Source organism: Heliangelus exortis, chromosome Z, assembly GCF_036169615.1.
Source record: "Heliangelus exortis chromosome Z, bHelExo1.hap1, whole genome shotgun sequence".
Classification (NCBI taxonomy): Eukaryota; Metazoa; Chordata; class Aves; order Apodiformes; family Trochilidae; genus Heliangelus; species Heliangelus exortis.
The window spans coordinates 35836015-35851428 of NC_092454.1; the positions used below are offsets into that span (position 1 = coordinate 35836015).

Sequence of the window (15414 nt, forward strand, 5' to 3'; positions counted from 1 at the left end):
ACACGCCACTTATAAATATGCCACTTACACAGCTAGATCACTAGAAAACATGGTATTCTCGAGGTATAATAAATATGCCACTTACACAGCTAGGTCACCAGAAAACATGGTATTCTCAAGGTAAGGGTACACATGGAGCTAACTCTGCCCTCTCGTGCCCACTGGGATACGCTCCAATTAATACACACTGCTTTGCAATAGAATTTCTTCATTCCCCTGAAATCCATTTGAACTCCTGCAGGTTATTTACACAGCAATTTCTATGTTGCACTGTCTCAGTATCTTCTCACTGCCTATGCAAGTCCTTATCTTGTTAAATTTATGCATTTTAATACATTTTTTCACACTCATCTACTAAAACTTTTCTGTGTGTTCAGCAACAAAGGTACCTTAAAGGACCCTTGAGGATGTGTTCTGTTCACCACAAAGCTAAGTGACCTGCTAGTTTCAAAGGTCTAGATGTGCCTATAACATCAGATAACCCACCAGGTAAAACTTAAATACCCCTTTAAAAAGACAGTGTTCACTGTAATAGTCGACACAGAGATTTACGAACTGCTTGTTACACAGAGCAACACAGGGAGCAACAAGATGAGCACGCCTAAGCTTTAGCCAGAGAGGCTGAAGGATCCAGTGAAGAATTACTTAAGAAACAATATTTGATTAAGGAATTATAGACCATAATATAATGCACAGATGTAAAGAACCTGTGCTGTAGTGGTTCAAGCACCATTAACTTAGTCATTCTTAAACTCTGGGTCCCAGCCACGCTGCTTTTTTTTTTTTTTTTTTTTTTAAATAAGAACTATTTTTCTCTGTGAAGAGAAACTCTCAAGTGCTGCTGCCCTGACTTGAGCTGAAGCCCCTCTGATCTGTCATTTAATGGGTGTCTTAGTTTAAAAAGGCATGTAACGCTTTCCTCTGCTGCAAAGCAACTCCTCCTACACATCTTTAAAATGCTTGTCACAACCTCACTCACCTCCGGTGCAGCACCTGGAGGGAAACTTTTCCTTTGGCTGTCCCCAAAAGAAGACCACTCTTCCACCACAGCTACATTAGCTGCATGCCTCTACTGCACTGCTGAGGAACTGAGAATAAAATTGGCTGGAAGTGTCACACAGGAGTGCACCATGTAATTTTAATAAGGCTTATAAATTCATAGATTTTAAGGCCAGAAAAGACTGTTAAAATTGTCTGAGCTCAACTCCTGAGCAATACAGGCTGTAAAACTTCACTGACATCTCTGTCAAACCTGTAAATTGTTGTTCAGCTAGAATATAGCTTAGTCAACAAAAATAATTTTATTCAACTCACTTGGAGATATTTCTTCTCAATTTAAACACTGAACTGCAGCTATTTCAAACTATTTCAGGTACGATGTTTTTCTTTTGATCACTTCCCTCCCCAGCAAAAGAACTATGTCTGTCTTCTACTGATTTTCTGCCCAAAAAGTGGTTGAAACATATTTTCTCAATATTTAAACAAAAATTCACCTCTGACAGATTCTGAGCCTGCCAAATGTTAAGCTAAAAAGCATTTCCAAAGAGCTGTAACTGAAAACAGGTGACTGAATACAAACAGTTACACAACTGTAATAGACCTCTTGATACCAATCCCACTGGAGTATGCTGCAGTATATTCGTCCTGTTTGTAGCACGGTGAGCTGATGGAGACAGCACCCTGTCAGGGGGTATGAAGGCAGGAACTCTGCTTTATGCTTAATCAAAATACTTTATTGTGCAGAATTCCAATTAAAAAAAGACTAAGGCAACTAAGCCTAGAGAGAGACTAAGCCAGAGACTGAGCCCCATATCATGAGTTCACTACACATTTATAGACACTGGGTAACTATGGAGTGATTTATAGGTTTTCTTGCTACATACTTAAAAATACTTTGTTCTAACATAATAATCTTAAATTAATCTTAAAATTCTTATCTAACCACTTCCACAGCTTGCAGCTGGTACAGCCTCATAACTTTCTCCAGAAACCAAACTCCTCCAAGCATTCCTAGGCTGTAATGTGCACCTCTATCTCACAAAGCTCCATCTGTTCTCATGGTGTTCTCCCACCACACCCAGCTCAACCTATGCAGAAGAGCTCGCTAACAGGTTCAGGAGATGCAGAGATAATCCCCATGAGGATGTCTCAGCAAGGCAAAGGGCCTGGGAGGCCAGCTACAACAAAGATGAGAAGGCCCTGCTATAGCAAAGCAAGTGTTTACACCATTTCCTTACAAGCCCAGCTGAGCAGCAGCGGACTGTAGAGGCACAGCATGGGGCACACATGGACTTCCTACCTTTGAAGACTACAGCCAGCAGGAAGGCATGAAGGAAAACATTGCATGCGTGCATCACGCATTTTGTACCAAGAAAATCTTAAACCAGACATTTCCATATAGTAAGTATAAAATACCATCTGCCTTGACACTATGACTGTTTCTGCATTTTACTACAGCAACAAGCCCAACTGTTTACTACAAAACATATAAGAGAAGGAATCAGTTGCCCGAAGCTTGCTAGAGTGGGCTTCTTGGGAAGATTAATACCTAGCTCAGAGCCTGGTAGTATTGACAGGGGTTTGGGTTTTTTGACCAAGGCTTGATTTACAGAAGACCAGGCTTTCTGACAAGAGATGGGAACAGCTTATCCCATGCAAAAGGGCTTTAGGACAGGCGATAGCAGGGCTAATTAGCAGAGCTTTAAACTGGGTATGAAGGAGGGCAAGGCTGAAACTGGAGTCACTGGAGAGAAGCCTGAATATGACATACCAGTGTTTGTGGGAGAAAGGTTTGCAAGCAAGGTCTCACAGTACTGTGTCTTGGTGAAGGAGGAGAATGGCATTCCATATGACAGGGGGACACAAAGGTTGGTGAGAGGCTGGGGGCTGTAGAACTACCTGAGTATAGTCAGGAGGTTATTAGGGATTCTCCCACCCAAAAGGTGCCCCAGCTGAGGTGCATCTACACTAATGCACGTAGCATGGGCAACAAACAGGACAAGCTGGAAGCCATTGTGCATCAGGACAGCTGTGATGTAGTTACCAGCATGGAAACTTGGTGGGATGACTGTCACAACTGGAATGCTGAAATCAATGGATATTAGCTCTTCAGAAGGGATAGGCAGGGGAGGAGAGATGGTGGTATGGCTCTATATGTTAGGGACTATTTTGACTGTATAGAGCTTGATCCCAGGGATGACAAAGGTGAGTGCTTATGGATAAGGATGAAGGGGGAGGCAAGTAAGATAGATATTGTACTTGGATTCTCTTATAGAACCCCCAACCCAGATGAGGAGGCAGACGAAATCTTCTATAAGTGGCTGGCCAAAGTCTCGCTATCACCAGCCCTTGTTCTTGTTGGGGACTTCAACCTAGAAGACATCTCCTGGAAATATAATACAGCAGAGAGAAGGCTAGGAAGCTCCCCAGATATATTGAAGACAGCTTCCTAACACAGGTGGTGAATGAACCAATGAGGCAAGGTGCTCTGCTAGACCTGCTCTTTGGGATCAGAGAAGGGATGGTATGAGATGTGACCATGGGAGGCCATCTCAGGCACAGAAATAATGAATTGATAAGAGTTCTCCATTCTTGGAGATTCCAGGAGGGTGGGGGGCAAAACTGCTATCCTGGACTTCTGAAGGGCAAACTTTACCCTCTTCAGCAGCCTGATGGCCATCCTGGAAATCTGTTCTGAAGAATAAAGGAGTCCATGGAGGATGGGTGCTCTTTAAGAAGGAAGTCTCTAAGGCACAGGAACAGGCCATCCCCAAGACCTGTAAGGTGAGTCACTGACACAGAAGACAAGCCTGGCTGCCCAAGGAACTTTGTCTGGCTCTCAAGAAAAAAAAAAAGAGAATTTTAGGGAATTCTAGGAAGGGGCAGGCACTCATGAAAACAAGAAAAATGCTGTGAGGCTATGCAGGAAGGGTATTAGGAATCTAAAGCCCAGCTAGAAATTAATCTGGCCTTCATGCTTAAAGATAACAAGAAAAGCTTTTATAAATGTATTAACAACACAAGAAAAACCAGGGTGAGCCCCCCACCACTTGATAGATGTAGGAGGGAACATGGTAACAAAAGATAAGGAAATGGCAGAAGTGCTTAGTAACTTCTTTGCCTCACTCAGTCTTCAGTAGCAGGAATAGTTACATTCAGGGAATCCAACTCCCTAGGCTAGGCTACAGGGACCAGGAGCAGAGAAATCCCCACATAATCCAGAGGGAGTGACCTGCTGCATCACACGGATGTGCACAAATCTATGGGGACAAATGGGATGAACCCAAGAGTTCTGAAAGAGCTGACGGTGGTGCTCAGCGAGCCACTTTCCATCATTTATCAGCAATCCTGGTTCACTGGAGAGATACCAGGAGACTGAAAAACTGCTGATCTAATCTCCATATAAAAGAAGGGTCAGAAAGATGATCTGGAAAATTACAGGCCTGTCAGTTTGACCTCAGCCCCAGGGAAGTTGATGGAGCAGATCATCCTGAGTGCTGTTATGCAGTACGTGTACAACTAGGTGATTAGGCCCAGTCACATGGGTTCATGAAGGGCAGGTCCTGTTTGACTAGCTTGATCTCCTATGATGAAGTAACCTGCTTACTGGATGAGGGAAGGGCTATGGATGTTCTTTTCCTTGACTTCAGCAAAGCTTTTGACAAGGTTTCCCACAGTATTCTCCTAGAGAAGCTGTCTGCTTGTGGCTTGGAAGTGCACATGTTCTGCTGGATAAAAAAATGGTTGAAAGGATGGATCCAGAGAGTTGCTCTGAATGGATTTAAATCCAGCTGGTGGCCAGTCACAAGTGGTGTCCCCCAGTTCTCAGTGCTGGGACCACCCCTGTTTAACATCTTTATTGGTGATTTGGATGTGGGCATAGATTGCACCCTCAGTAAATCTGCAGATGGCACTAAGTTGGGTTGAAGTGTTGATCTACCTGAGGGTAGGGAGGCTCTGCAGAGGGATCTAGACAGGCTCAATTGATGGACTGAGACCAACTGCATGAGTTTCAATAAGGCCAAATGTGGGGTCTTGCACCTTGGTTACAACAACTCCCAGAAGTGCTAGAGGCTTGGAGAGTGTTGCTGGTTGAACATGACCTGGCAGTGTTCACAGGTGGCCAAAAGGGCCAACTCCATTCTGGCCTGCATAAAAGCAGTGTGTCCCTCAGGACCAGGGAGGTGATCCTGTCTTTATATTCTGCCTTAGTGAGACTGCACCTTGAGTACTCTGCACAGTCTTGGGCACCACAGTATAAGGACACTGAGGTGCTGGAGAGAGTACAGAGAAGGCAACCAGGCTGATGAGGGGTCTGGAGAACAGTTCTTATGAGGAGAGGCTGAGTGAAATGAGGCTGTTCAGCTTGGAGAAGAGGAGGCTGAGAGGAGATGTCATTGCTCTCTACAATTACCTTAAAGGAGGTGGCAGTGAGACAGATGCTGGCCTCTTCTCTCTGGCGACCAGTGATAGGACAACAGGAAATCGCCAGGATAGGTTCAGGTTAGATATTAGGAAAAACTTCTTCACAGAAAGAGTGGTTAAACATTGGAACAGGCTGCCTGAGGAGCTGGTGGGGGCACCATCCCTGGAGATGTTCAAAAGACAGGTAGAGTTACAGTGGATGGTTTAGTGGTCAAGGGGTGTAGGGTAGACAGTCGGACTTGATAATCCTAGAGGCATTTTCCAATCTTGACGATTCTAAGATGCTTGAAGGTGTAGGCACTTATGATTTAGGTTAGCATCTTCATAGAACTATTTCTACTGCTGCTGGATGAGGCCTGGAAACTTGTTCCTTGTGTAAAGTACAAAGTCAGACACAAAATAAAACACGTCCACTACGCATTTCTGCACTTATACAGAAAACCTTACATATTAAAACCAGTTTAGGATCTTCTCTTCTCCTCTCTCTTAAGACATGAAGCCAATGTTTTTTTCATGAGCAACCTAACTGGCATGAGAAGGAAAAAGGATGATTTCACAAAATCAAGCGGTCAATTCTTCACATGAAATGCCAAAGTTGCCTCAGAAACATGGCTGCTTTCATGGTCATCTAATTTTGCCTCTTTCATCTGACAGGACCAGGCTTTAGAAAGGCATCATTTATTTACAGGTTTTTCCACTGGGCTTTAGTTATTGGCCAATAATACTGCAGACATACACACTTCTAATGGTCTATGTTTTGAAATCAAGTCTAATCTAATGGCACAGCGCCCAAACTCCTTTTTCAGTATAGCCATTAAAGGATGTAGGTTATTGCTGTTGTCACCATTGATATTTGTCATTGTAATGTAATTAGGGTCCTAAAATGATGCATTACAGCCCTTGGCACAGCTTCTATTAAAATCTTTTCTTCTGCTCACTGAACTGCGACCTGCTTTCTGATGAATAACAGACAGACAGCTTTAGGGTGAGGAGCAGATTCACAAAGAAGTATTTTTCAGCTCTGGAAATAAAATAAATAAATAATTTACTAAGGGCAACCTAAGACGAAAAGCAAGAGGAAGGGGTGGGGGTGGAAGGGTGGAAGCATACAGCACATTTGAATTTCATCTGACCACTTGAAATTCTGATTGCATCTGATGAATCTTTCTTAGGACAATATATTCCTAGCCTGTGAATCACATGGTTAATCAGGGCTCTAATCTGCTATCCATCAGCCTATGCCAGCACTGTAACTTCCAATCAAATTTATAGGTTATGTGGGTCACGCATCCCTGAACAACTACATTCACAGATACCCCATTTAAACCACCACAGATTCTGAAATGCTGTTGTTAGGGTTACTGAATGTTATAATACTATTCAAAGCTTTATGAAAGCTCCTGATAAACAGCTGCTAAATTATTGCCTGTGGATACAGTGTGATGCTCTGGAATAGCATTAATGGCCCAATAAAAGGGCAATTGTTCATGCCAAAATATAAAAAGGATAGCTTTTGTTGCCATGGTTTGTCAAATATGTTAACAAACACCGACACTTTTATTACTCCTTTTTCCTAAACACAAAAGATGTTTGGTTTTGCATAAAAACACACCAGCATGGAACCAGAAAAGCTGAGGAAGAGACAGGTAGAGAAGGCTTAGTCTGAAATAGTCTTTTAACTTATCTAATACAAGCTTCTATTCTTTGCATCCTTTGGGAGGCACCTACAAAAGACACTCTTAGCAGTTCTTAGCTCTGTTCATAGACATTTAAATACCATAAACATGCAGCATTTATTAATTACAATGTTAATAACTTTTTGCTTGTTTGCTAAGTGTACAAAGAGACAATAATAAAAACACTGAACCAGAATCTGATCCAAGTAAAAGAATGAAGAAGACCCGTACCTCTTAACAGCCTCTCAGCTGTAGTGCAGGAACACAACACAAGAGCAACAGCTTAGGTCTCCATTTCAGCCAACTAAATCTTCTGGTTAGATGTTGCTTAATTGCCAAAAAGCACAACCTTTAGTTTGTAAATGCCTAGAAAGCATTCTGAAAAATGCTGGGAAGATAAGCCTGTGAGCAAGGCCACATCTCAGGTCCTGTGAGGTCACGCAGCCCCTGAAGGGTGCTCAGCAAAGCTGTCATTGGGGTAGAGCCAGGGCCCCACAGCTATCAGCAGAGGGGAGCGTGTGATGGACCATTACACTCTTAAATCCCTTTGAGGATGGTAACAGAGGGGTTTCATTCAATTTACCCTTGCCACACACAGCTAACATAGGACATAAGCACACAGTAAAATATGGGAATGTGCTTAAGTGCCCTGATAAGTATTTTAGCAAATGTCCAAACTTTTAACACAGAAGGGGACTAAAAGAGAAACAAGAGTCATATAAACTCCAGATACTAAAATACTCAGAAATGTTCTAATACATAGGGAGTTGAGAATCAATTTGTTGAGTAAAAATCTCCATTTGCCTTCTTTTCTTGGCAGAGGAAAAAAAAGAGAATTAGGATTTTATTTATAGTATATAAACTTCAGGAAAATATTTCCACTATATTTCACAAAGTTCTATAGTTATTATAATTATAAAAAATTGGTAGTAAAGAATTACTACTGGAGGCTGTATGTTTGTCAGTGGAATGGAAACAAAACTACTATATATGTATTGGTAAAATAAAACAGAGTAATAAAACACCATTGGGCAACCCATTTCAGCAGCCAGTAGGAAAAAGAATATAAGCAATTACACTTTCAGAAAAATAATATGAAACAACTGTTATTTCAGGTTTAATTTGTTCTACACTGTGCATCCTTTGCCAAAAAGATCAATCTAGTTTATTAAGTGCTTACCAAGAACACATGCACACACCCATAATATCTAAGCAGGCATTTCACAAATTAGCAAGGAAAAAAAATTACGCTGTATGAGACATACCACAATTTTAACTAAAGCAAGCAAAAAAGCTAATCTTAGTATTTTGCAGAAAATTACCTCTTCTTTCATAAAGAAGAATGAGTTAGGTTTAATCACAGACTGCTGTCTGGAAGTGAAAATACTGCAAGCCTTGAATATAGAATATCTCTTCAGCCCTAGAAGAATGGTGTTCAGAAACTGAGCAACAACTAGTTTAGCCTTGGTGTCAATGAGTGCTGAGCAGGAGGAAATTCTCTGGTGAGAAGAATACTAAACAGAAAACTTGTTCACCAAAACAATTGCCCAAATTTAGGAGATTTGAGTAATGTACATACAAGTTACACACAAGGCAGGACCACCAGACTCTGCTGAATAATCACCGGTACATTCTCTACCTCACCTTCCTATCAACCTTCTTCACAAACACCTCAGCTAATTTATGTGCTTATTTCACACAAAATACTGCAGACAACAACCTAGGCAATAAATTGGAGTAGCAAAATTTTCAAAATCTATTTTCTAATGTACATCCCAATCCATGGGCTAGTGAAGTGAATCGGTAAGACATGGATTTTACTTACTTTGTCAAGAACCATGTGGAGTTCAACTAAGCAAAAAAGGATACATATTGAATCATTCATGATTAAGACAATAAAAAACAAGCCAAGTAAGGTGACATACAGAAATGCTTCAAGTCTGTCACTGCAGGAAGTTGATGGTTTTTGTTAATATTGACTTCTATCAGCACGCAGGGGAACAGAAATGCTTAACCTGGAGATCCCTATAGTCCATCAGTTTTTCAGTCTGCCACCAGGCAGCAAGCTGCATCCCACACTGTCCTGCCACAATCATCTGCAGAGCATCCAAAAAGACCCAGCTACAACTGCAGCTTGAAATGGCAGGGAACAGCTTAATTTCCCTTTTTTGAAGGCAGCAGCAAACACAAGCAGACAGGAACAAGTAAGAAGGTGACACGACTATGGGAGGTGCTGCTTCCAGTAGCAGAGGTTTGAAATCCTATATAAGGTATTATCCTTTCACCTGCTAGCAATCCTCAGCATTTCACAGCAATACTTGTTATTTGAAATAGGCCTCATAACGCAGGGATCAGAACTTTCCCACCACCCTCTACCAACTAAAGCGATCCAACTTAACAGTTTAGAAAAACAATACTTCTTATTTTAAGCTTATAAACCTGTGGCAACACACCAAAGAGACTTCAGCTCCAGGTTAATTCTTTTGCATCTGCATCCTAGCTGCATTTAGGTGAGAATTTCCCATTTTAATCTTCCCTGTAAGATCTGAAACATGCTCCTTTATGGCTCAACTCTTTCCCTCAAACAAAACTCCCTCCAAATTCTCTGATCACAGTTCTGCACAAAATGACACATGCTGATCTGAGCCTGTCCTTTCAACTCTATTCATACAATGATGTTAAAGTGTAACTTTTATTTTATTGGATGCATAGTCCCCTATTTATTTACAACACAAGTTCCAACTCTGTTTCTCACAGGTAGATGGAAGTAGGCAGAAAGAAATACTGCCAATCAATAGTTTCAATGTGAAAAACTGGAGGGGGGAAAAAAAAAAAAAAAAAAAAAAAAAAGACAGAGAGAGAGAGGTAAGAGATAGAGATAGTCAAAACATCTTTCCCAGCAGACCTGTGTTTAACCTGAGGTGTCCTTAATCACTGTGGAAAAATATTCAGAAGGCAGCATGTCAGCAACAAGCTGAAAACCTCAAGCTAGTGAATCCAAAAATCTATGCTTTTAAAATGCATATATATGGTGTTTCGGAAGGGGGGTTCTGACGGTCTTTTTAAAGGTTACCACAAAACAAACAGTAAAATAGTTTTCCCTCTACAAAATAGAGCTGTCAGTGTCCACTTCTCACTTCTGATTCCCACCAGCACTTAAATTTCATTTGCAAATACACACATAGGAAGACTCAGAAGTAACTACAGGTACCTTTTGCCAACCCTGTATTACAGCTACTGTGATTACTCTGGAGCAGTATGCTCCAAATGGTAATCAGTGAAAAGCTGACATGCTATCACAGTTGAGAACTGTGAAGATTGTGCCAGACATCTAGTTACATTTAAAAGGTTGTACTATTCAGCCTTACAGTTCTGCAAAAAACACTGCAGCCAATGGTAACATATAACAGTCTAACATAAAAGAAACAAAATTTCTCCAGCAAGAGTTGTTTTTAATGAACTACATAAAGCTGATCAATAAACTTATAAAAGCAGCAAAATCCCCCATAAAAACAGGGAAAATAACATGGCACATTAACCCAATTTATTTTCTTTCAGATTCATCTAGAGGCCAGGAATTAGCCCTTCTGCATCAGGGATAAGGTTATTACTTCTATTCCACCTCTGCTTTGCCTTGGCTCACCTGCCTCAGTCATGGAAGGTGAAGCCTGCCTAATAATTGATAGGTACACCTGATTATGTTTGCTTACAGAAAATATAAATACTAGGAATCAGCACACTGATCTATTCCATGGATTTTTTATCTCTGGTTACAAGAAGTCTAGCAGTATTTTAAAACATCTCTTCTTCCTACCTAACAATTCAACACTATGTGGAGAATTGTTATCTATTAGCTTAAGAAAACCAGCAAAAGAACCCAAAACAACAATCTAATATTTATGTAGATTAGTTTTCCTTGAAATAAAGGAAAAAACATTTTAACTTCTTTTCCTTTCCAACTTCCTGAAGTACTACAAAAAATGATCAATACTCACATGCAGTTTCCATAGATTAAGGTAACGGATTTTTGTACTTGACATAATATATAAAACTGCAGCTTCTTTTAAGCCAGTATGAAAAAGTGTATCAACACCCCAAAAGATGTGAAAGAACAATGTAATGGGTCTTATAGCAATGCTATAATCAAGCTTCAGTTTTGGATTCTTGCAATGATACATTCAAATAAGGCATGTTACTATCTCAGCTTTTAAACCAAGTGGAAGTAATACCTGTTAATTCTTTCTGAAGATAAATAAATGTTTCATACTCCCATTTCATCAAGTCCCAGTTCCTGGAGTAAAGTGATCACCTAAGAATCACATTACATTTAAGAAACTTTTCTCCCATTCCTAACTAAAGAGCTCTTTTTTTTTTTTCTTTTTTTTTTTCTTTTTTTTTTTTTTCTTCTTCTTTTTTTTTTTTTGTAACCAACATTCAACAAGTTATCTAAAATAGTAAGGGCTTGTAAGTAAGGCATCATTCCTTTCACTCTGAATTCAGGTACAAGTTTCAACTTCATGTGCTTACTCATGATTTGCTCATGCTTTTAAGATGGAAACACTACATTTCAACAGAAGTACCAGCCATGAACTTCTACACTGCCATACCCTGTGGATGGGAAAGGTAGGATGAATTAACTGTCACCAGCCTTGCCACTCAGGGCTTTCACCATACTATGTACAATGAAACAGCCAGTGAGGATCCCAACTCCTTTTCACTGTAGTAGGTTGCCCTAAGAGAAAGAGAGTCCATACCGAGGAGCTGGCGACCTGAGCACATTCACCCAGCCAGAAAAGGTCAGAAATTCCATCATTTTATGCATCTCTGCCACCACCCAGATGATCTTGATTCACATTCGTATTTTTTAAGAGGAACACTTGCAGAGACAACTAGCTCAATGGGAAGGGATTCTTGATGCAGTAGAATGCTGCTTTCCTGAGAGCAACAGCAAACCAACAGTCTGTAGCTCTGACTCCTACTGAGGAGAAAATATTTATATGAATTGTCATGGTTCGTAATTTCAGCCATCATGGATCCTCACTAACTCTGCTGAAAATATCTCAAAGTTCAGCAATTCTACAACTGTTTTTGGTTTGGGTTTTTTTTCTGTTTTTCTCCTAAGTGAAGAAGGACAAGGAAAGGACAGGCAATTTCATGCCTAACACGTGAATATCTAACAAGTGGTAGTTTTCACAAGTGAAATAAATGTAAAATAACCAGGCAGTTTACAATTTTCTTTTTAACCTTCCTAAGAAGACAGATTTGCAAAGCAAATGATAAGACATTTGTAAGATATGAATGCTTAATTTGTTCAGGAAATTCACTAGTCCAAGACAGCTGGATACACTAAGTACATCTTGATGTTCAATTCATTGGAATGGCATTCCCCCAGTAAAACTCCTGCCAGCACAGACTGAGTCAAGCAACACTAAGTGGCATTTAACTTTCAATTACACCAGTATTACTAAAGTTTTCAAATACTCTTCATCCAAGAGGGATTTAAACTTAAAATAACTTTTTAAAGAAACACAAAATTTAAGAAAATGCCATAAAAAAAGCAGAAGAGGAGGCATGGAGCAAAGGAAAACCCTCGCCTTGGGAAACAGATTTTATAAAACCTTTTCCAGTGCTGTAACTCCTTGTGAGATCACACTTTGTGCTGAGAGCTACTATGAACTGCATTAATTTCGCACAAATGCTCAAGATATACCATATGTTAAGTGCGCTGTTCATCAGATAGCACCTACAAGCTTTAGTAAAAACATCTAGAGCATGGAAAGTAGGTCAAATGTATGCAATTTAAAGGGGTAAATATTAAGCTCTATAAACAGATTAACACTGTGATAATAACACCTTTCTTCTTAACTGTGTACTTACCAGAAAAGGCATCAAACAGGATTCCTTCATAAAGCTGGTCCCATTTACACCCATGGCCCGCTTATAAAGATGTCTGGACCAGAAATACTGATTATGTGCCCAATTACGCTGTATGTACTGTCCAGACAGAAAGAAGGCCTTCACTATAGTTTCACATGCACTTTAAATTGGCATAAAAACAGGCACTAATGAGGCTCTTCCCTACTCCAGCTATTCCTGTTCACCCCACCCTAGTGCTGCCAGCATTTTCGTGGCTATGTGGCTAACCAAGCAATGAATTTATCCAAATTAAAACCCAATCCCTGAAAGAAAAAAGAAATTGGTTTTGGTTTTTCTTTTTGCAAATAAAAATACCATCCCAGATCCAGTTTACCATGGGGTTAACCTAAATGCAGGATCACCCCTTTAATTACCAATGCCATCTTCTGCCCACTTGAGCTGCAAAGAAAACTTCAGTCTCCAACAGGCAAAATTTCTAAGATGAGACTTCCTGTAAACACTCCTTTCAGTCAGAAATTAAGAGCACAGTAAAGAGAGCAAACCACACAGTGTCACTCCTGGCAAGCTGCTCATCTTGTTACCCATGCTGCCCTGGCCTTGGCAGGGCACCCTGATTCTCTTCCTCCACTATTCTGCAACTGAGATGTATTGCTAACAAATGCATCATAAACTTTTCACCTCTCATGTAAGCATCATGATCTGATTTAGATGCAGGTTTCAAATAGTCTTTAGAGCCACCTGTTAGATCATCTGATAAAGCAAACCACAAATAGCCAATAGCACAGAGACTTCAAAACCATAAATAAATAAAAGCAGATGTACATTACAGGTGGAGATCCTAGCACAGATGAAAAAATCAAATTCTGTGGTCAAAACTGTGAAAGAAAACCCACTTATAAAATAAGTTACCTTTTTTTCAGTTACAGAAGATAGCATGACAGCAAAACCACATTTCCATGCCTGTTTTGTTTTTTGTTTTTGTGGGTTTTTTAATGGACCCCTGGCTTTTTGCCCTGAAGTAATTTTATGGTTTACCAAAATGCAGTCCCTGAGCTTGCTTATTTCGTATTTGGTTTGCTAGGTCTGTAATCTTGCTACTCTTTTAATCAAAAACATTTCAGGCAAGCACTTATATAAAAAATACTCATTTGAATTCTAGTACACAAAACACATAGAGGTTGTATCTATTTTGGTTTATGAGAATCTGTTTTTCACTAACTATTACAATTATTCCTTTTTATTACAGCAGCTTCCCATGACAATTAGAGACTTAGTTGTGCTATTCTGTTTGCATTCAAAATTTGCCAGAATTCAAGAAAGAAAATGTTAAAATCACTGAACTACCTACGGTCTGTTTGCAAACTTGTTTCTGTATAATCAGTACCTGTTTTCCAGAAAAACAAAATAAAAAGCCGGGGAGGAGGAGGAAGTGAAAGAAGTTTGATGACTAGTGTATAGCTCAGACTGTGTTTCCTTTGTGTGAGTCTCCATGATGATGAAAGAGTAAGCTGGAAAATATTAACCTTCAATATAAAGGGAAGGCAGTTCAAAATGATGGATTTCTTTATTGAACTAAGTCAGTTTTCACTACTGCCACATAACCATGTTGCGTAGTGAAAGCGAAGGAAAGAGAAATGAAAAAAAGTTCAACAGTCACCATCAAGGGATACAGTGGCTTTACCATCACAAGTATAACTTCAGCTCATGAACATAAAACTGAAGTTTCTTTAAACTAGATGCATAACTGCCCAAGAAGCTGGAGAAATACTCAGCACAGTAAAACACTGACAGCTCCTCAGCTGGCAGGAATCTGCTGTTAAAGCACACCTGTGAACACTCCAAGCACACTTCTGAACACCATCCCCATGCACAAAATAGCACTTATCTTAACTCCATACCTATAAACAAAGTTTTTTTAAATAGATGTCATTTTCTGCCAATGCAGCCCAAAGCAATACAAAATTACTCTCAGTATCCACTGCAGAACCTGTGTAGGATTCATTTTATATGGCTGTAAACTAGTCTTTCTCCAGCTCTACTGACTAAACTAGACTGTACCCTGAGAGATGACAGAATCACAGAATGTCTTTGGGTTCAAGAGACCTTCAAGATCATCCAGTCCAACATCTTTTAGTCTTGGTAAATTCACAGATGTTTTGCCTCCAAAACTGGCAGCATTCTGAGGAAGTGTAACCAAGAAAAGTAGCTGCAAAGGGATGCTCAGATAGAGACAGTGACCTATTTTACCATCTAAATCCCAGTGCACCGAAGTGGAAAAGCACATCAGTGTTTCAGCGGAGAGCACCAGATCTCAAACCTTCATTCTATATTATGCTGAAGATAGCCCTCAGACTAGTAATTCTTTTCCAAAACGCAACTTTTAATTTACGATCAAAACTACATTTACAGCTTCTCATGTGAGTGATGATGATCCACA

General features: G+C 40.0%; 1 protein-coding gene across 5 annotated transcripts in view; it reads right to left on the reverse strand.

Annotated features, from left to right (window-relative positions):
* Positions 1-15414, reverse strand: part of LOC139790321 (transducin-like enhancer protein 4) — a 105529-nt gene that overhangs the window by 70477 nt on the left and 19638 nt on the right. The window lies entirely within an intron of this gene.